Source organism: Phoca vitulina, unplaced genomic scaffold, assembly GCF_004348235.1.
Source record: "Phoca vitulina isolate PV1807 unplaced genomic scaffold, GSC_HSeal_1.0 scaffold1, whole genome shotgun sequence".
Classification (NCBI taxonomy): Eukaryota; Metazoa; Chordata; class Mammalia; order Carnivora; family Phocidae; genus Phoca; species Phoca vitulina.
Genome location: NW_022589704.1, coordinates 5,857,012 through 5,877,630, shown reverse-complemented (window position 1 = coordinate 5,877,630; position 20,619 = coordinate 5,857,012). Strand labels below are relative to the sequence as shown.

The window sequence follows — 20,619 nt, the reverse complement described above, 5'->3', positions numbered from 1 at the left end:
TCTGCATCCCCACCACCGCTCCCTGTGGTAGGACTTGTCATTTTGGGAGGAGGTCTGATGGAAGGGAGAGGGTATCCAATTTGTTTTAATTTTTGCTTCCTTCTGGACAAATCACCGTAAACTTGTTTATCGGCTTTCCTGGTGTTTCCAAGGTGAAGGTCCTTTTCATGGTTTTTAACTCCTTTTCCTTACTCAATGGCAGGATTTCTTTGAATTTTCTGGAAAAAGAGCCTTTCTTGGCTTGGAGTGGTGCAAGCTTTCCCGTTTGTCATTTGGCCTCGCAGACTTTCACAGTCCCAATAAGTCAAAAGCCGAATCCTGTCTCAGGGGGCTCATTTACAGAATTACTTTCGAGGGTGCCAGTTCTGGCCCATCGAGGTCCAGTCTTTGGGCGGCCTTGGCTGTCCCTGTGAAATTAGGCTCCTGCTTACTGTAATTATTTGACTCTGCATCCCTGTTGGCGAGGCTGCCCGCTGGGTCTCCTGTGGGCCACCCCCTTGGCCTGGGAGTACTTTTTGCTCAAGGAGCTGGTGTCAGCCTCCGTCATTTTGGAGAAATCCGTGAGTCAGCACTGGGCCTGGGGCTCGGGGTGCGCCCTGCCCGCCAGCCACTCTCAGTCTGCATTTTGCTCTGCACTCTGGAGGTGATCCCTCCACTGATGGAATGTGGGTCCGGGGAGACTGTGCCCCGCATGTTTAGAACAAGTACGTTCCTAGAGAAAGTTAAAATTAGAAAAAGCGGTTCCATTTCCTGCCATTCAGTGGCAGTTGGCTTCTGTTTGTTTGCACAGGGATTTTTCTGGTAACAGTCTGTAGTCGGTTTCTGTGGAATGTGAGGTGAAGTCATGATTTTCGGGATGGAGGTGATCTGTTTCCATGGCGATCTTTGTTGTTGGAAAGTGGCTGCTTTGTTTGTGAGTTCTTGCAGATGATGCGGGAATGGAAAAATATTATTGAAACAACCTTTTTCTCCAGCCAGCAAGAATTGTTTTATTTATTTATTTTCAAGTTCTTTAGTGGGAAGTTACTATCTTTGTTAGTGAAGTCCGGAAGGAGTGGACCACAGCGGGCTTGGCGGCTGATCGCCCCTCCTCCTTCCTGGGAGGCCACCCCCCACCCCTCCCCGGAGGTGAGGCACAGCCTGGGGTGCCCACCCGTGTACACCCCCCACCCCCGTAGGGGTGTAGGTTTAGCAAATAAAAATGCACGACATCCAGGTGTATTTGACTATCTGGGACATATTTACACTAGTACAGTTATTTGTTCTGCGTTTGAAATTCAAATTTAACTGGGTGTCCTGTATTTTCTCTGGAGAGCCAATGCCCCCCTCAGCCCCGGCTGTTCTTTGCTATCCTCGTTCTGGGTCTCATGTGGTGCCTGGGCCTCTCCCAGGTGCGGAGGGGCCTCGCCTGCTCTGGGCTGGCTTGCTTGCGGCACTCGGGGACACACCTGTGGCTTCCCCAGTTTTGTTCCGTGCGGAGCGTGGACGCCTCCTGGTGCTGGCACAGGGCTGGCCATCTGGCAGAGCGCTGCAGGGCCCACAGCCTGCCCTGCGGCATGTAGCTCATAAATGCAGAGTGGGGGCTTGACCTGCCGGTCTGCCTGACGGAAGGTCCGGGAGCAGGAGGGCACTGGAGAAATGTAGCGTCATCCTCTGGAGAGCACGAGTGCTCATCAGAGACGCACCCCCAGGCAACCGGAAGGAGCTCACCTGGGCTGGCTGGCCTGGAAGTGCCAGCCTCGAAGTGGGGGCGGGGCGTGCTGCCGAGAGTGAAGTCACAGGCTTTGGGGGAGAGGTGGGTAGGAGCTGGACCTTGGGTCATTTCTGCATGGGCAGGGAGGGGACTGAGGAGGCATTCCCTACAGGAGAAGGTGGGATGTGTGTGCAGGGGTTTTGGGGTTGGGCGGCTGACCTGGTCAGTGAAGGGAATTGGCCGTGGGTACTAAGGAGGCTGGAGATGGAATAGGGCCAAACGGAGGAGAGCCTTGAAATGGCTCGGGGAAGCCAGGCCCCAGGTGGGCAGGTGGCAGGGGAAGCAGGTGAGCGGGGAAAGCAGGTGAGGCAGCAGGAGGGTAGGTTTGGCGGAAGAACAGGGCAGCTGGGACCCCCTGGGAGTGGATGAGTTGCTCCAAAATCAAACTGCAGGTGGCAGGTATGAACGTTCAGGAAACAGGTACTAGTAATGGAGCATCTGACTATGTGCTAGGTGCAGGCTTGGGGCTGGGGACACAGCAGTGAGTGAGATGGGTGGGTTCCTGCCCCCACGGATGGAGCAGGTGAGCTTGTTCCAGACACGGATGTGACTGCTCTGGGGGCTTCTGTAGTTCGACTGAGTGAGCACCTGCTGTGCTCCGGGGGTCCCAGCTGAACACGACGATGTCCCTGCCTTCATGCAGCATTTGCTTCTAGTAGAAGAGAAAGGAAATAAAACGATCAACAGAGAATGTCAGGAGTGATAAGTCGCCTGAGGGATTGGGAGGGGGGTGGAAGTGTGCTGGTTTGGATGGGATATGGGATGGCTGAATTTTACCCCCCCCCCCAGAGATATTCCCATCTTAATCCTAGAACCTGTGAATGTTACTTTATACGGAAAAAGGACTTTGCAGATATGATTCATTTAAGGAGAGATTACCCTGGATTATCCTAAATATAATGTAATGGCAAGTGTCATTTTAAGAGAGAGAGGCAAAGGGATCTGACCCCAGGGAAGGCCTTGTGATGAAGGAGACAGGGATCAGGGTGGTGGGCTTTGAGGATGGAGGAGGGGCCACAAGCCAGTAACACAGGTAGCCACTCGAAGCCAAAAAAGGCTGGGAAGCGGATTCTCTCCTTAGAGCCTCCAAAAGGAACCAGACCTGCCAGTACCTTGACTTTAAGACTGGTTTCAGATTTCTCACCTCCAGACTGAAAGAGAATGAGTTGGCATTTCAGGCCACCAAGTTCCTGCGAGGGATTGAGGAAGTGACATTTGGGCAGAGCCCTGAATGCAGGGGACTGAAGGTCGTAGCTCCTGGCGCCTTCAGAAGGCTGCGGTGGGCTTCCCTGCTGACATGTGGCCTGGGACTGCGGGGCCTGAACTGGATCCAGGCCCAACCTAAGGCCAGGAACTCTGTGGGAGTTGTGAGCTCTGATGGCCTTGGCCTTCAGCCTGGACTCAAGCCAGGGCAAATGTATTTATTTTTAATGTAAAATGTCCGTTGGAGCGTGAATACCCTTTGCTTTTCTCCAGTTTAGCAGAGTGTAAATGTATCTTATTATTATTATTATTTTTTTTTTTTAGAGAGAGAGCACACGTGAGTGACGAGGGGTCTAGAGAGGGAGAGAGAGAATCTCAAGCAGGCTCCAGGCTCGGCACAGAGCCCAACACGGGGCTCGATCCCACAGCCCTGGGATCATGACCTGAGCTGAAATCAAGAGTCAGACGCCACCCAGGCGCCCAATGTATCTAATTAATGGAACAAAATATTTCCTTGGCTTTCTAAACTGGGAATTTCTGACACTATAGAATAGCCCACTGGCTTGGACCAGAGCTGCCTGAATGTGCTCATTCGTATCACCCAGCTGTGTCTGTGCCTTGGCCAGAAGGCCCCGTGGTGAGCTGCCAGGTTCACATTTGTGAATCCATCTGTTTTGATTGACCTCTGAATGCAGAGCCTGACGTAAGGAGTTGGGGACTCCCACCTGCAGAGGGACTTCCGCCCCGTGCACCTGGCGTCCTCCCTGGGCACCTGCTGGCCGGCACCTTCCCCGTCTAGAGCCCCCGCACCCGGTTCTGCACTCGGGTGAGCATTTTGTCCCTTGGTGTCTTCCGTTTCCAGGCTTGAATTTCTGTGCCTACTTGCTCTTCCTTCCAGTTCCAGAATGCAGGACCCGAGTTTCTTCCTTCCCTTGCTGTCCCTCTGTGCTTTACGAGGAGCAGAGGCCCATGGGAATTTGTGAGATGACACAGAGTGGCCCGTTGATACTAACCTCCTGCTGTCCCCTGAACCAAACGGGCACCAGCCACAGAAGCTCGGGCTGCATTTATAGTCGTGTTCACCTCTCATGCTTAGTTTTCAGTTGCTTATGATGAAGGCAAGCCTAAGTAAATACCCGGAGCCCGCATTCGGAGAGACGGGTCATGCAGGGGCAGATGGCTTTGTCGGGAAGAGAGATGGCAGACAGAACCCACCTCTCAGGCCCCATGATAACCACCTGGCCTGCTGTGTTCTCTCCAGGACCCCATTCCATGAGTTCACGCTGTAGCAGGAAGCTGGGGGGACCCAGAGGGAGGTGACTTTCCACGCAGCCTTGCTGGTGGCCAGGGGGGTGGTAGTCCCCCAGCCCGGTGCCATCAGTGGAAACGTTTCCCGAGGCGCACACCAGTCCAGTGGCTTTTTCGAGTTTGCAGGGTTTTCGTAACTTTTTTTTTGAAGATTGCATTTTTTAAAACGTCTTGGTTAAAAAGTAGGATATTCCCTGAGGTTGGGGACTGCTTTGCATTTCTGGATAACATTGTGCTTATCTCAACAAAGAGATTAGAAACTGCAGATTCATTTTGGATAAATATTTAAAAATACAGAATGGTCCCCTTATTACTTTATTCAGGTCTCGGGCTTCAGAAAGTGTGTGTCCCAGCGCTTCTGTTTCTGACCCAGTTTCTAGATACGCTTTGCGGGTATGGTTTGTTCTCGGAGGCAGGGGGAGGGGAGTGGTCTGTGATACATAGTTGGATTAATGAATGATGGATCATTTCGTGCTCTTAGAGAGTAAGTATTCTGCCCTTTGCTCCACCACTTTGGCTGGGTTTTCTAAACCACAGTCCCATGGGGCGGCCGGTGCCTCCCCCCTCAACAGCCCTTTTACAAAGCTGAATAGGGAGGGGAGGCTTCCCAGGGTCTTAGTTTGGGATGAGTCAGGCGTGGAGCTGCGTGTCTCCCTCTCTTGCCTCTTAAACTGTTGCCCAGGTGACAGGTTGCCAGGGTGACGATTTGACCCCAGGAAGGAGCATCCGAGAGGTCACCAGGCTGGTGGCCCTGGCCGAGGAGGGGCGAGCGGGTGGCCGTGGGGCTCTGGAAGAAGCAGCCAGCACTCACGCCCGGGCCGGGTGACTCCCCACCCTGCCCGCCACTGAGAAGAACATTCAGCACAGCATTCAGACAGAGCCAGGACTCGAGTCCCGGTCCTAACAGGGTCTGAGTCTTCAACACACCAAGTTATCCGAAATATTCTCAGCCTTCTCAGCATTTGCTGGGGCGGGGGGGGGGGGGGGGGGGGGGGGGGTGGTGCTCTGGACTCTGTACCCTCTCCCAAGACTCACACCTGAACTCCTTTCACCTGGTGCAGGCAGGGTACTTAATTTCCTCCTACTTTAAAACCCTTGGGAGGTTTTATAATTTATGTCTCAGAAGAAGGAAAGAAGGAAGGAAGGGTGATATCGGAGCCCAGTGTGGCATCTTTATGCCCTCACTCTGAGCCATCTGGTCTTACCTCAACCTGCTTTGTCTTCCTCTGTTCACTTTGCATTTGACCATCTTCTGTGTATCAGTCACTGGTGCTGGCCCAGCACCATGCCTGGTGACCCCGGCTTTCCACTTCCTGACCTCAGGTCCGTGGTCGAAAGTGTCTGGTCTCAGTTGTCTCATCTCGGAAATGGGCGCAGCGATACCTGCTTGCCCACCTCATGGCATCACTGTGGGAAACAGCCAAGAGGCCTAGTGGGAAAGTACGTCATCAACCATCATGCGTGGTACCAGTGGTTCTCAAAGTGTGGTTCAGGGACCAGGAACGTCACCATCGCCTGGGAGCAAGGGAGAAGAGCAGGCTGTCAGGCCAGCCCCAAGCCCCAGGGGTGGAGTCCAGCCGTCTGTTGGAATGAGGCCTCCAGGAGTCTGCCTGGCGCTAGGACAAGAACCACGGCCTGATGCAAATGTTAGCAGTTAGGTTCTCAACCTTTTACTTATTCCCCAATCATTTTGTGGGGTTTCTACTATGTAGTTGGCACTAAGTATTTGGTCCTCCACGTTCCAAAGAAGAACAAGTCTAATTGGATAGACTCTTGCATGATATGGAGAGCCTGGTTTTACACTTGAGGAAACCAAGGCCCAGACTCGAGTTAGGCCGTGTAACCAAGGCCGTTGAGCTCGTGAAGGGCGGAGCTGAAATGCGAACCCACAGAAATCCTCCATTTACCTGGCTGCCTCCTGCCAACAGCCCGCTCCCAGATGCAGCTCCCTGACTGGAGCCATCGCCCATTTATCCACGGGCACAGTTAGAATGAAAAAGAATCAAAAGTCAGACTCAAAAGCCCAGGATGCCGCCCTTGGGCAGCTCTCCTTCATTGTCCAGACACTGGACTTAAACTTCCGGTCTCACTGGGGACGCCCGGGCTTGCGAGCTGGGTCAGATTGCGAACATCCTTAAGTGACCACCCAGCTAGTTGGAAAAGTTAGTCAAATCCTGGAAGAAGAATAAAGTTCCTTTTCTTTTTTTTTTTTTAAGATTTTATTTATTTGGGGCGATGGGGAGGAGCAGAGGGAGAGGGACAAGCAGGCTCCCGCTGCTGAGCCCGACCCGGCTCCATCCCAAGACCCTGAAATCATTACCTGAGCCGAAGTCAAGAGTCAGATGCTTAACCCACTGAGCCACCCAGGCGCCCCAAAACTTTGCTTTTTTTAAATGCAAAAAGCCGTGTCCGTGAATCTTCACTGGGTGGAGGTCTCTTCTGAGTGTGAGTTGGAGAGCCACGGCGGGCATGAATCACAGCGCATCCTCCTGATTTCCACCTTAAAAGTCAAGTAACAACGCAAAGATGTTAGTGAAGTCGTCTGTGTCCAGCTTTTTAAATTTTTCCTCAAAGGTTTAATGTTGTCTCATTTAGCAGGCCATTTTTAAGTGATTCACCTCAATGAGTCTGCAAAATGCTCTACTTGATTGTTGTGGAAGCTGCTCTGGTCTCACGCATGGCCATTTGTTTCTGTGATAATTAAATACATATAGATTTCCAGAACAGGGCCCACCAGCTGCAACCAGAGGGGGCAGAAACCCAGAGGAGGAGGAGAAACCGCACCTGCCTGCAGGTGTGAGCGTCCGTGTGTCTAAAAAAGGGGACAGGTAGCACTGAGTCCCTCTGTCACACACACAGACAAACAGAAGCCTCCACCCAGGGAGGAAGGACAGCCAGAAATGCCGGCCAGCCGCACGCAGTGACTAAGACCACCGGCTGGCTTCTGCGTCAGGTGCCCCGTAGGAACCCACAGGCCGGGAGCGTGAATGGACAGACACGTAAATAAACCACCGCAGGTGTCTGGTTGTTCGTCTCAATAAACCCCTTCCCCTTCGTGCTTAATATTCAATACAGGTTTCATACAGGAGAGGGAAAAGGATCACATACTCTATAAATCACATACTCGGTAAAATTTGAAATGTTGTGTAATTATGGGAAACATCAGTGAACCAGCTCTGCATTCTGGGTGAGAAAATGTCACCACCTAAATCAGGTGAGATTTCAGACACTTTGACTTGGCGGTAATCATCCACCACCTGCCTAAATAGGCTTTCAGTTAACGGTGTCATGTGTGTTGATGTTGACAACATTAAATATAAAGGCCATTGCCAGTCTACCAGAGTGTTATTTATTTATTTATTTTAGTTCTGTTAATTGGCTCTCTTATAGGGGACTGATTTTCTCCCATCACAATGAAGAACGCGGGGTGAAGTCAGGCCATGAGATCCCACTTTGTTCCGAGGGTCGCTCGCAACAAGACTGCTGGTGCTCAGCTGCTCTTGGGGGCGGGGCAGTCCCTCCCCGACTGAGGTCCAGGGGTAGCAGCTCTCTATAGCTATTGTGAGTTGATGGAGTTTGCCTTTGGGGCCATTCCTGTCTGTGTTTCTAGCCACGATGCCCATCGGCTTGGCCAGCGCGGCTGGCACTTAACCAGGCCCCTGTGGGTACGTGCCCACTTCCCTTTGCCCAGAGCCGAATACGGCCTGGCTCTTTGCCCCATTGCATGGGTAGGGCTGGTATAGCAATGGGGTCGGCAGACTCTCTCTGTAAAGGGTCAGACGGAATGTATTTGGTACACAAATGGGCGTGGCTCTGTTCAAGACAACCTGACTTACGGACACTGCAATTTGAATTTCATATAATATTCATGTCACAGAACACTCTTATTTTTATCTCCCACCTCCAGCTATTTAAAAATACAAAAATATTCTTTGTTCATGGGCCATACAAAGACAGATGATGCACTAGATTTGGCCCTTGGGCCAAAGTTTGCCTCCGGTGGAGGATGCTAATTTATCTGGTTCTACTTTCTATTCACTTTGGTGTCCTTCAGGATAAGGAGTAGGGATGAGGGAAAGCCAGTTCCTGCCGTGGAGAGACTCCAGAGATCGGCAGACATAGGGTACGAGCGATCCTTTGCTGATGGAGCCATACTTGTCCGTCATGGTGGCTTGGAAACCTTAAAAAAAATCTGTCATGCCCACAGCAGCCCCTGAGATGGGCGGTATCGTGAGAATTCCTTTTCCCATTTTGCAGATAGAGCGTAAAATTTCCTAGGGCTGCCATAGCGAAGTGCACGCTGGGTGGCTTGAGCACCAGAAATGTGTTCTTACACCCGCCTGGAGGCTGGAAGTCTAAGGTCGAGTCTCGGCAGGGCTGGTTCTTTCTGAGGCTGTGAGGGAACATCTGCCCCAGTCTCTCCTGCTTCTGGTGATTTGCTGGCTGCCCGTAGCGTTCACCCCAATCCTGCCTTCATCTTCACATGGCGTTCTTCTCCGTGTGTGTGTGTACCCCCCCAAATTTCCCCCTTTGTAAAAACACCAGTCAGATAGGATAAGGGCCCACCCTAAGGACCTCATTTTAATTCCATTACCCCAGTAAAGACCCTATTTCCAAATAAGGTCACATTCTGAGGTCCTGGGGGTTAGGGCAGGACTCCAACATAAGAATTTGGGGGGACACAGTTCTATCTATTAAGAGGGGATGTGGAAAGCCTGGCTGAGTGTCTTGTTGGTGACTGTCCCGGAGTGAGAATGTAGGACAAAGCTGTCACCTCTGTCTTTGTATGAATATAGTTTCCTCTCTAAATGTTAGGAGCTTCTTACTATTTATGCACCCAGCCTTCCAGAACCCCTCAAGTAGGGTAAACCCTCTATAGTTGTGTCTTCAGCTGAGACTATAAACTGTTAAAACAGCTCCTGACAGATGCACAGGGGACACTGGACTGTGGGTGAAGACACATGTGTTCGGAGACTCCCAAAAACAACAGAATCTTGTATTCTCCATGTTGCTTTTTGACAGCTCGGTGGTTCTTGGAGATTTCCCTTCATTTTGTCCAATGACAGCAGTGATGTTTCTTGAAACAGTATCCGGGAGTTCGGCATCTTCTAGACTTTGGGACTTGATGCCAACTCGATGAACCTACATGAAGTCCTGTGGTTTCTTCTGGGGGCCTTGGGGACTAGAGAGCCCACACAGGTGTGTGGCCGCTCCCTGGGGACAGCAGTGCTCGGTCAAAAGATCATGCCCACTCTCCTCTCAGGAACGCTGGTCTTTGTGCGAAACATAGGGCTTTCAGAGGTAGACCATGGAGCAAGGGGGTTGGAGAGGGGCCAGTGGGTCCTGTCCACCTAATCCATGCACCCCAGACCTCACCGGCCAGACCGTTCACAGCCAGATCTCCCTCCCTCCCCTCCCTCCCAGCACCAGATGGCTGAAGGGTTCCGTGTGTGTGTGCCCCCGCACCCCTGTACCTGCCCAAAGTCCAGCATGGCCATCTCTGAGTCAGCTTGTTGGGCAACGTTGGGTCCTCCCATATTAGGTATGAGGTAGGAGTTGACCCAGCCACCCCCAGTCTGGGGAACCTGCCAGAGATTCACGTGATGAAATAAAACTCTCTACCTAAATGATCCTCTGGAAGGAGTGAATGACAAGCCCCAGAGAGCTTGCAAGGCCCTTCCCCCAAAATGCTAAGTGACTCAGCCCTTAAAACAACAGTGAATACGAGGGTTGCGGTAAGCTCTTCAAAAAGAGAAAAACTGGCAACTCTTTGGAGTTCAGACGAGGTAGCGGTCCGCAGTTTCTCAGCAAACGTGTATTTCGTGGCTGCGAGATGGGCGTTGGGCAGCCTGGGGTGGGGTGAGCAGCAGTAAAGGTGCAGGAGGCCGAGGCGAGGGGCCTGCGCACGGACCAGAGCAGGGGAGCGAGGCCCAGCAGAGCTGGCACCCCGTCAGAACGAGGCGAGAGATTCCCACAACCCCAGCCAAGATTTGGGGGAGCGGTGGGGAATAGGAAAGGAGGCACCCCAGTTTTATATAGGCTGGTATTGTGACTTGGGAGGAATGACTCTTAACGATCAGGAAAAAAGAAGTGCGTGCTCTACTTAATGCTGTTCTCACTGTAGAACAGATCAGCAAGAGTGGAGACGTCCGAAGACGCAGAAGCCCCCACCAACCCCGTTCTGAGAAGCCACGTCTGTTAATATCATCACCGCCTCTTGTCCCTTTTCAGCACGTTTCCCCCTTTTTAACACGATGAGGGCTCTCAAGTGGCATGGATCTTCCGAGTACCGCGGGCACCTGGACGAACATTCGGGAGTCCCGCGAGTCTTCCTTGGGCCCGCGGATAGCGAGGCAGACACGTCCACGATCAGTGCGCCGGCTGGACATCGGTGTCTTGCTCCCTGTGTCTTGAACATCCCGCCCCCAGCCCGCATTTTCCTGTCTCCTTTGGGATCTGAATCTTTTGTCGTGTTTGAATAAATGTTCTCACGTTGGTGCCTTTTTCGTAGTGTTGGTTGACTTTGATGGAGCTCTTCCCTTTGCCTTTGCGACTTCGGACACCGCTTGCGCGAAGTTCTGTCTACCTGGAGATTAACTGTGTCCACGCCGCAGTTTTCTCTTGGCTTCGGGTTGATTTCTTTTCCTATTTCCACGCCTTTCTGTACATCTGGAGTTCGTTTTACTGTCGAAGCCCCAAGGCGGGGGGCTTGGGGGGACAGCGTCCTGTAAACTAGTCAGCTGTCCCAGGAAGCCCCACTGCTCGCAGGGAGACTGGGATTGGCCGGTAAGATTATTCTGTTGAACTGCCTGCCAGTCTCTGCAGAAGTGACAGCAGATGAGGGATGACATGGCACTGGGGGAAAAAAATCACAAATAAAAAGCCCTTGTTGCAGGCTGGGCTGCCCAGGGAGCCAACTCTGACACAGGTCTTTGCATGAGAGGTTTACTGGGGGCTCATGCTTGGGGTCAGCACCCCTGGAAGGCCGAGGTGGGCCTCTGAGACCCCACGGGAGCTCCAAGCCCCTGGCGGCCCTGCATCATGTTATCAGCAGCAGGGAGTGGGGAGGGGGCAGCTTCTCACCCCTGCGCAGCTACCCGGGGAGGGGAGGGAGGGAGGGAGGGAGGGGCTGAGAGGGGCCTCCAGGGGCTGGTTCTGGGCCAGGGCCCTTCTGCAGGCCTCGTCCAGCAGCGGGGATGGAAGGCGCATCCGGGGCCACATCGCAGCGCCCGCCACTGTCCCCACCTTACCGTGTGAACGTGGCTCAGGGCACAGTTCACCCTAGACGTGGAAGAGGGAAAGCAACGTGGAGAGGTTTCGGTGACAAAGGCTCTGAATCCTGTGTTCCCCTTTTGTCTTGCAGCATCTGCCTTCTGTGGACGGGAGGCTGGGTCCTGGGACTTTCACTCTGACGTCAGGAAGCTGGTGACCTGTTGGAGGTAAGCCATGCAGCCTGGGTTGTTGGGATGAGCAGCTGGTCTTGGCCTGCTGCGTGGAGACCACTGTCGTGGCCAACGTGCATGGACCCCGATGGGGAGATGGGCCCCGTATGCCTGCAGAGCAGCTCCGGAGGGAAGGAGTCACTTCCAGAAGCTTCCTGGCCTTTTACAGTTCTGCAAACATCTCCCCCACGGCTCTGTCTTCATATCCTCATCAGCTCTCAGTGTCCCCAACCCGGGAAGGTCAGATGGCACCGGGGACTTCCCTTTCTGGCGCCACCAAAGGAACACTCTACCCAGAAACCAGACGGGCAGCTCGTTCTCTGCCCTGACAGCCGTGGGGCAGAGCCCAGGTTGGCCGTCCCCTTCGTGTTTGCACAAAGGAGTTATTCCTACAACGCAAGAGGTTATGAGCTCCCAAACAATGGCCACCAGTGACGAGGTGCGGGCTGAGAGAGCTCCATGAGGCTGCGGTCACGGCTCACCCACGCTGGGGCTCGGGGAGGGGCTCGGGGAGGGCGTCTGTCCTGGGAACACATTGGCAGAACGGGCATTCTGCAGCAGCCAGGACAGAGCGAATGGTCTCCTCGTAGGATGTTCTCGGGTGTTTTCTTGGCTGTTCTTTTTTTCTTCTTCTTCTTTTATTATTGAAGCGCAGTCGACATACCGCGTTATGCTAGTTTCAGGTTGTACAGCACAGTGATGGGACGAGTCCGTACAGGGCTCGGTGCTCCCAGGATCAGTGTGGTCCCCATCTCATTTCACCCGGGGTGGGATCTTAGCGGCTCTTGATTCTTACTCCCTTGGCCAGCAGTAGAACAGTCACCTCAGTGGGGACATCTACACGGCCTTCCTGGGTTGAAAAGCCACCCTGTGCCCTTACCAGGTGAAAAGATCGGGTTGAATTAAATGGGTCCTCTGCATACACCGGGTGGAAGAGGGGAGTTCATTAGGAGCCACTCAGAGGCCGCTTCCCTCCTGATCACGTTTGAATAATAAAAACCCTGCCATATAAAGGGACAGCTGCCTGGATTATTCCAGGTTTCTCCCTAAGTCTTCCGCATCCTCTGTTCAACTTGGGGGATGAATGACTGGATTTTGTTCCAACGTTCTTCTCTCCCCACCTTTTCTATCAGGTCTCATTGTTTTCCAGTATCTGCTTTCGGACAGAAAGAATGTTTGGGATGCCTGCACGTTACGCCCTGGGGGCTTTCAATGATGTGAGGAATTCGGGAGCTCTGTGGTCCCAGGGTCTGTCCTCCACACACTGAGGTCTCGGGACTTAAAATACTTCTGCCCTTGCCTTATAAGTACAGCCCCTTGTCCTGGAGGCTGTGGTCTGTTTGGGTTGCGGGGAAACCCAGCGAAAGGCATCCAAATTCCTTGCATTCTTTTGGCCTGGCACAGGCCGGAATGCCAGGGTTTCTGAAATCAACCAGCAAATACGTGGCTCGGTTCTTTTCTCTAGATAAACTTGATAGACACCAGTGAGTTGTACAACATGACTCGCTGTCTGACCCCTCACGTGGTCTCCCCTCTGGGTTTGGATTTCGGGTGCAGCTTGGCAAGTGGGGGCCACCCCGTCCTGAATAAGGCCGGAGGAGGTTAACGGGGACCTCTGCCTGGGACCCCTCGCCTGCTCCAGCAGTAACCTGAGCAGTATTTATGTGGCTTGCTTTCTCTGGCACTGAACCCCAGGGTTCCCGGGGGCAGCACGATGTCTGGGAAGAGGAAGCAGGTTGGTGGGACAGAGCCTTCCACCTGGAGGTAAGCCGGAGTGGTCCCCGTTGCCTCCATCTTGGTGTAAAGGGTTCCTAGGAGCCTGGGGAGGGAGGCTCAGCCTTGCCTGTTTTGGGGGGTGGCAGACATGCCATCAGGCTGAGATTTTAGGGGACTGGACATGTGTCCTACAGCATTTAGAGAAATCATCCACTGGCTGTGGCAGAAAAAGGGATCGTGACACATCCCCTCCCAGGAACATAAATGCAGTATTCTCTGTGCATCTTTAATATTCAAGATCTGATTTATTTGAAGTTCATCGTGAGGTGGCTCTTCCCAGGGTTTCAATGCGTACGTCCAGAGTTCTGCTGCTGCCTCGTTGTGTGGTTGGCGCGTGTCGTCCCAGCAAGTCCCGGTTAGAGTCTCAACCTTTTAGTGACGCCCTTATTAGCACCACCAGAAATAGTTTATTAAAGCACCTGCTGCAGGGCTACTGCTCAAGATGATGGACCAAGTGAGGGAGCAGAAATGAGCCCTGACTCTGCTTCTCTTTACTGGAAGACCCGTGTGAATGACTGTGTAACCGGCAGATATCAGAACTTGGTCTCACAGCTCCTCGGGGAGCGTGCCAGCCAAGGACAGAGCCCCGTCCCTCCTCTGGGGGAGGCCGTGGCTCGTTCCCACGGTTCTGCTGGGAAGGCTTCAGCTAACCACCCGCCCCTGTTTGGTTTCCTCCAGCCCTGGAAGAGGGCCCTGTCCTGCCCATTTGACAGATAAGAGGTGAGGCTCATGCCCTAAGCCACTCCTTCCTGGCCCACCCCCCCTCTTTACCTGGTTCCTGGGAGGACACATGCCTCACGCAGGCAAGGATCCCCGAGTCCAGTGCTAACCAATAAGAACAAATGACAAGCCACAAATGTGAGCCGCAGAGCTAATTTTTAGAGGTGAAACCAACTTTTTCTCATAGAACTGTCCATATGCTTGAAAGTCAAGGATACAATTCAGGAATGAGTTGATCTTAAAGGAAGCTACCCTTCGGCTACCTGGACCCCTCTTCTGTCTCGGTGTAGGGCCCACTCTGGCCAGGCACCCTCGGCCTGGACCATGTGGAGAAGCACCAATGAATTTTTCTTTTCAGGGGCTACTTTTCAGACCAGGCTTCTCCAGACCTTTCTGATGGGGTGGGGTTTTGGGGCTTTTGTTTTGTTCCGAGGTGAAATTCACATAACATCCAATGAACCATTTTAAAGCGTGCCCTTTCCTGGCATCGAGTGCCTCCAGAGCATTGCGTAGGCACCAGCTCTCCCTGCTCTACTGCTTTCTCATCACCCCAGGAGAATCCCCTGTGCCCTGAGGTCATTATTCCCATCGCCCCTGCCCCCATCCCCTGGCACCTACTAAGCGGTGACTCTTGAGGATGGAACTGGGCTCCAGTCTGTATGTAGGGGGTTCCCGCTTTCACATGTCCTCAAGACAGAGCTCAGTCCGGCATCCTTCACGGCAGGACGCCGAGGCCTGCTGGGACTGTCGCTGGCCAGATGACCCAGGGCCACCGCGATTCTGCACCTGATGAGGCCTGCACGGACACCCCCGGGGGCAAGGTCTGACCTCACATTGTCCCAGAGGGCAGCCCCCCAGCCATGCGTTGGACCTGAGACATGGCTCAGCCTCTTTCAAAACCTCTGCCTGCAAATGTCTCCCATCAGTGGTGCCTCATTAAGAGTGCGGTTGAATCTGAGTGAGGTCATGAGCCGGCTCTGGGGAACCTGGGGAATGCAGACAGATGAGAGAGCTGAGCATCACTCCTGGCGCTGAGTTATACTCAGAATGGTATCTGCGTTCTTAAAAGCCTGTGTGTTAGCCTCGTCCCTGGCCCGCCCTCTTCAGCCTCCTTCAAGCAGGGAAGTCTTGAGGACAGATGAGAAATTTTTAACATACTTGGTTTGGAGATAAAGGTGTGAGTGAAGGAAGACTCCACCATCGTTTATTTCAAGAGCCTCCCAATCTCTTGCTGAAACCCGCGCAGACTACAAAGAACTCCCCAAGCCAATCAGAAAACCCCACATTACCCTATCTCTCCGGCTTGAGTTTTCCCCTTTGTTAGTTCGTTATTTAAAGCTCACGGGGTGTTGGGAAGGGCAGAGTGAATGTATTTTCTTCTTGGGTCAGAAAAGTGTCTCTGCAAAGAGCTTTAGCACTTTCCTCTTTTCTAAGTGTAGATGAATTTCAGTCATGAATCCATGAGCATTTTGCATAAATTAATTCCTTTGGACCTCGGTTTCCTTGTCTGTAAGAATGGAACCAGTGTCTAGAAAGTTCTTAAAGATGAAAAGGAATTAAATATGCTCTCAGACTTGCTCAAGAGAAATAGGAGGGTGATTGGAAGGATCCAGATCAAGCACAGCGGGTCGAGGAGGACCTGAGAACCAGGATCTGAGAAATGAAGCTGCTTTTCAGGAATTGCACGTCCCGTGTCGCCCCCCTCCCCCACCCCACACACACCTGTGCTTCTGCCCCGTCACCTGGTCTGTGCCGCTCACCCAGCATGCACCTGGCCCAGGGATGGCTGCCAGCCAGTGCACAGCAGTCCTTGGCCAGACCTGCCCCCGGGGCCACTTTTGCTTTCCCCAGCTTCCAGTGCTCAGAAGCAGCTTAGGCCAGCTCAGCCTTTTGAGCCAGTCCTCCATGGCTGGGTCAGCAGGCGGGCTGCGGATTGGCTTCCCTGCACAGGTGTCCATTGCCAATCCATCAGGGGGAGCGTGCAAGGCTGTGGGGGTGTCCCTGGGCCAGGCAGTGATGGCTGGTGGTACTCCTGGGCCGTCGAGGAGGTGACCTGCATTCATCCTCACCTGGGCTTATTTATGTGCAGTTTCCTTTCCCTCCTTCCCTACTTCCTTCCTGCCCTCTCCCTCCCCCACACCTTCTTTTGGAATTTGGCACCACCCCATCATTTTGGGCAAGCCCTTTAGCCTCTCTGGACCTTCCTTTTCTTGTGTCTGTATTGAGGGCCCCCCGGAGCGTCCATCATGGGGCTTCTCTGAACGTGAGGGTGATGTGGTCAGGGCGGGCTGCCCTCCCCTGACATTGCGGTTCATGCTGTTTGTCAGGCACCTTGCCTTCCCCACCTCATGCCGTCCCGGGGGTCCCAAAGGTCAGAAGAAGGATTAACATGACCCACTGGCCAGAGTGAATGACGTGGGGCCCCTCTTTCCAAGAAGTGAGCAGCTGGCCTGCAGGAGGGCCGCGCAGAGGGACCAGCTGGATCTTCCTGGCACACTCTGGTCGTATTTGTAGGCTCCATCGTCATCAGGCAGACGCAGGTCCCGAGTTGCACTTGTGATGCATTCGAAACCTCCTTTCCACTCTGTTGGCAGCAGGAAAGCTTTGCATTTGGCAGAAGAGGAAGCAGAGACTTTAAAAAAGCCAGCATCAGTCTGAGCTCAGCATTTTCCCAAGGTCACACACAGTGTCTTCCCAAGGTCACAGTGTCCTCCCTTTACAACCTGGCCATCCTCAGTCCCAGCAGGTCGGGGGTTCGCCCGCCCCACTGTCCACCCCCGGTGAGGGTCTGCCATGCTCAGCACCTGTGTTGTGTGCCTGTCGCCCTGGCTTCTTGTGAACAGGGACCTCCGCCCCCATCCCCATCCACCCCTGGGCCGCCCTGGACTCTGCTCAGTAAACACAACTTGATCCTTTTTCCTTTCTTCCCTGTCATCACCATAAATCTGTTTACCCTCGCTGTTCCCTGTGGGGGCTGGAATGTGCAGCCCCCTCTCTGCCTGCAATTGTCGGTGAAATTAATGATCATCGATGGATGCTTTAGGTTGGCCTGCAATGTCCTCAGATCGTGTCCACCCTCTGTTTTGGGTCTTGTTCTGTTGAACATCATTTTTATCAAGTGAGCAGGTGTGTTTAACCCGGGGCCCGTGACCTCCTAGCATGGTCCTTCTAGGGGGTCTGCAGCAGAACTTTACAGGTACAGGTGGTTTTCTGCAGAGAAAGCCTGTCACCCTTACCGCATTTCTCAGAGTATCGGCACCCTCAAAAAAGGCAACAGCTCCTGACTCGGAAGAAGCCCGAAGACAGGCTTGGGGATAAGGAGGAGGTAAGAGGAGCGGGGGTAGGGTCCGACAGGGGCACCAAATGTCTCCCCTGGGCTGGAGTGCTCAGCTGAAATCAACGTCGAACTGGACAGAAACCAGTTAAATCTCTTCTTTCCTTTATCTCCTCATTAATTCTTTTGCTTTTTGTTACATCCAGATATTAAATTTGCTCACTTACAGAATGAGAGAGACTTGGCTTATGGAAATTCTTTGGATTTTAGTTGAACTCGGGCTTACTCAGAACAACACCTGAAAACGAAAGGCGCTCTGCAGGTGATTAATGGGAACCTAGCGTCCAGGTCAAGGGGCAGCGTCCACATTACTACCAGGCCATCCACGGGTCCTCCCAAGTTGTTCAGGCTACACGGTATTGAGGTCTTGAAGTGGCATTTGAAGTGGAGTTAATGAACTGTCTTCCAAAGGAGGCTGGTTTTTTAATGAATGGTGCACGAGGTTCCGGGGCCCAAGTCAAACCTGGCAAAGAGGAAGCTCCAGGGAGAGAAATGTACTGTGCAGTGTTTGAAGAGGTCCTTTGTAGCTTCGTTTTATATTTAAATTTTGCACAGCACTTTACAGTTTGTAAAGCTCTCTTGAGATTTGTTCTTGATCTTCTCAGGGAGAGGTAGGGCGAGCCAGATATTAATTACTAACCTCATCGTACAGGTGAGGGAGCTTCGTGCCTCGGAGAAGGTGAACAGTGATTAAAGCGAGGTCAGACAGAAGCTTCCAAACTCAGCACCATCACACAGGGGCCCCATAGCAGGAGATCTGCGGTCAGATGGTGGAAGGCTAAGCAGGGTTCTAGAATTGTCCAGGGGCTCCTGGATGGACCTGACGGGAGTGTCACTCACCAGATTCCCACCTGGCTTGGATCGCTTGATTTCAGAGGGATTTAATGTAACTTCAGAATCAGGCCTCCATCTGCCGGGGCCTAAATATTTGTCAGGGGGCAGGTTTGGGTATAAGTCACTAGAAATTAGTTTGCGCATCTTGGGCTGCCAAGTTACTGTGGAAATTCTTCAGGGTACCACATGTGAGTGGGCGTCAGAGTGAATCTGAATGAGCCTGTGGGTGGCCTGGCGAGGGGCCCTGTGGACAGGGTGGGGCTGGGTGGCAGGAGCCAACAGCACCCCCACTTTGCAGTCCTCCAGTGGGACTGGGCCAACGTGACCCAGACAGTTTCTCCTGGCCAGGGTCTGGCCCCCAAACACTGGACTCGGGGGTGGGCTTAGATCCTACAGACCCAGGCCTCGGAGGCCAGGCTCCCAGTTCATCGATCTCAACATGAGAAAAGCAGACGCTTTGGTGAGCTCATCCTGGCTGTGCAAAACGGGGCCCTCCTGGGGAGAACCTTTTGCTCCCACTTGAGCAGTGTGGCTCTGGAGGGGTGTGGCCTGGACTCTGGAGCAAACCTGTCTGGGTGACTAACAGCGATGAGGCCCCACTAACCGACCCTCTGTTGTGCCTCAATTTGCTCATCTGTAAAATGGGAACGAGAAGCTGCAGTTGCACGTGTGTGGCCCCTTCACGGCTCTGACTGCGCTCCCACATTGTGCAGAAGTGCATCTGTGGCTAGAGCTGAACCCGCAGGGAGGGGGACTTGGCTGGAGGCTGGGAGGCACTGAGTGTCTGCATCCACACCCCTGGCCTCCTTCAGCTTGCTTGTGGGAGTCGGTTCCTGTTTTTGCTTTAGTGAGTTGGAGTGGGGTCTTTAGAGCCCTCAAAAGCACCCAGGGTGGTCCCAGCCCGTCCCTGTACGGGGTCACTGCTGAGGCGGGGATACGTGCTCCAGGCTCTCGGTCAGCGCCTCTGACCAATCCCCCTCCATCCCTCCTGTCCGCGGCTTCTTCCTTCGCTCGCTTTTCCTTTGACGCCTCCTTTCCTTTTTCCTGACCGCTCATACATTCCTTTTGTCCTTTAGTGGTTTATTGCTGATTATAACTAAGATAGAGCTCACTGTGTACCAGTTTTTTGGTGAAGGTATGTTTTCCGACTCTTCACTCTGCACACACACATTTTAGCCCCAAATGGGTTTCTGATGGGCACATTTTAAAGTGTCGCAATTCCGTGATATTTAGCAGATTCACAAAGTTGTGCAACCACCCCCTCTATTTGGTTCCAAAACATTTTACCCAAAAAGAGACCTGTGAGCAGTCTCTCCACATCCCTCCCTGCCCCTGGCCGCCAGCAACCACTAACCTGCTCTTGGTCTCTCTGGATATGTCTGTTCTGGAACCCTACGATATGTGACCTTTTGTGACCATCTTCTGCATTTCCCATGTTTTCAGGGGCCATCCATGGTGTGGCATGGGTCAGAATTTCCTCCTTTTTATGGAGAGTAAGACTCCATTGTGTGTATGGCTAGGCACGTTTTGTTGGCCTGTTCCTCCGTTCATGGACACTGGACTGTTTCTGCCTTTTGGCGATTGCTCGTTCTGCTAAGACTGATTCTGTTTTGATGTTCTGACTAAAATTCTAAGAGCTGTCTTCTCTGGTCTCCTGGTTCTTGCAGAGACCCCTGGCTTTGGATTCCGGCTCCCCCACCTGGCCCCCATGCCAGCCCCCAGTATTATTAAAATTCCAAGAGCCAGGACTTGACCTAATTGCCTCTTGATGAAAGTCCCCTCAAATGATGCTGAGCTGAGTACACCGTCCCCTTTCTGGCGGGACTCTGGGGTGACAGCTCAGCCTGTCCCCACCCACGAAGCACCAGGGCAGGGCCCAGGAACCTGCACTTCACAGACCTGACTGATGGTGGGTCCCCGCCGTTGCTGACTGCCTTGTGTCCCCACTGGTCCTTCTCCGCCTTTTGGAGGACCCCTCAGAAGCAGCAGGTGTTTACTGAACCCTTCCTGACAACCGGTTTTTGCAGGTTGAACACATCTTCAGGGCCTCACATGGTGGGGGTGGAAAGGGAGAAGGGGGAGCCAGAGACTGTTGGCTTTCGGAACAATGCCCTACCGCGGGGTCCCCGCGTGCCTGAGCACTTAGCTTCCGTTAAGCAGCTGCGCTGGGCATCCCAAGGTCGCATCCCCGTGCCCTCAGCAGTGGGGGTTTGACCTCTGGGGGGTGGGGAGTAGGCAGAGCCCCTGCA

At 53.2% G+C, this 20,619-nt stretch overlaps 1 protein-coding gene across 3 annotated transcripts in view; it reads left to right on the top strand.

Moving 5' to 3' along the window:
- Positions 1 to 20,619, top strand: part of SH3BP4 (SH3 domain binding protein 4) — an 86,364-nt gene that overhangs the window by 24,923 nt on the left and 40,822 nt on the right. For 2 of the 3 annotated variants that reach the window (XM_032394448.1, XM_032394361.1), the window contains exon 2: positions 11,628 to 11,703. The gene's annotated coding sequence lies outside the window, so the exon portion shown is untranslated. Of the gene's footprint in view, positions 1 to 3,484; positions 3,783 to 11,627; positions 11,704 to 20,619 lie in introns of those variants that run through there. The other variant, XM_032394538.1, reaches the window with a different exon arrangement.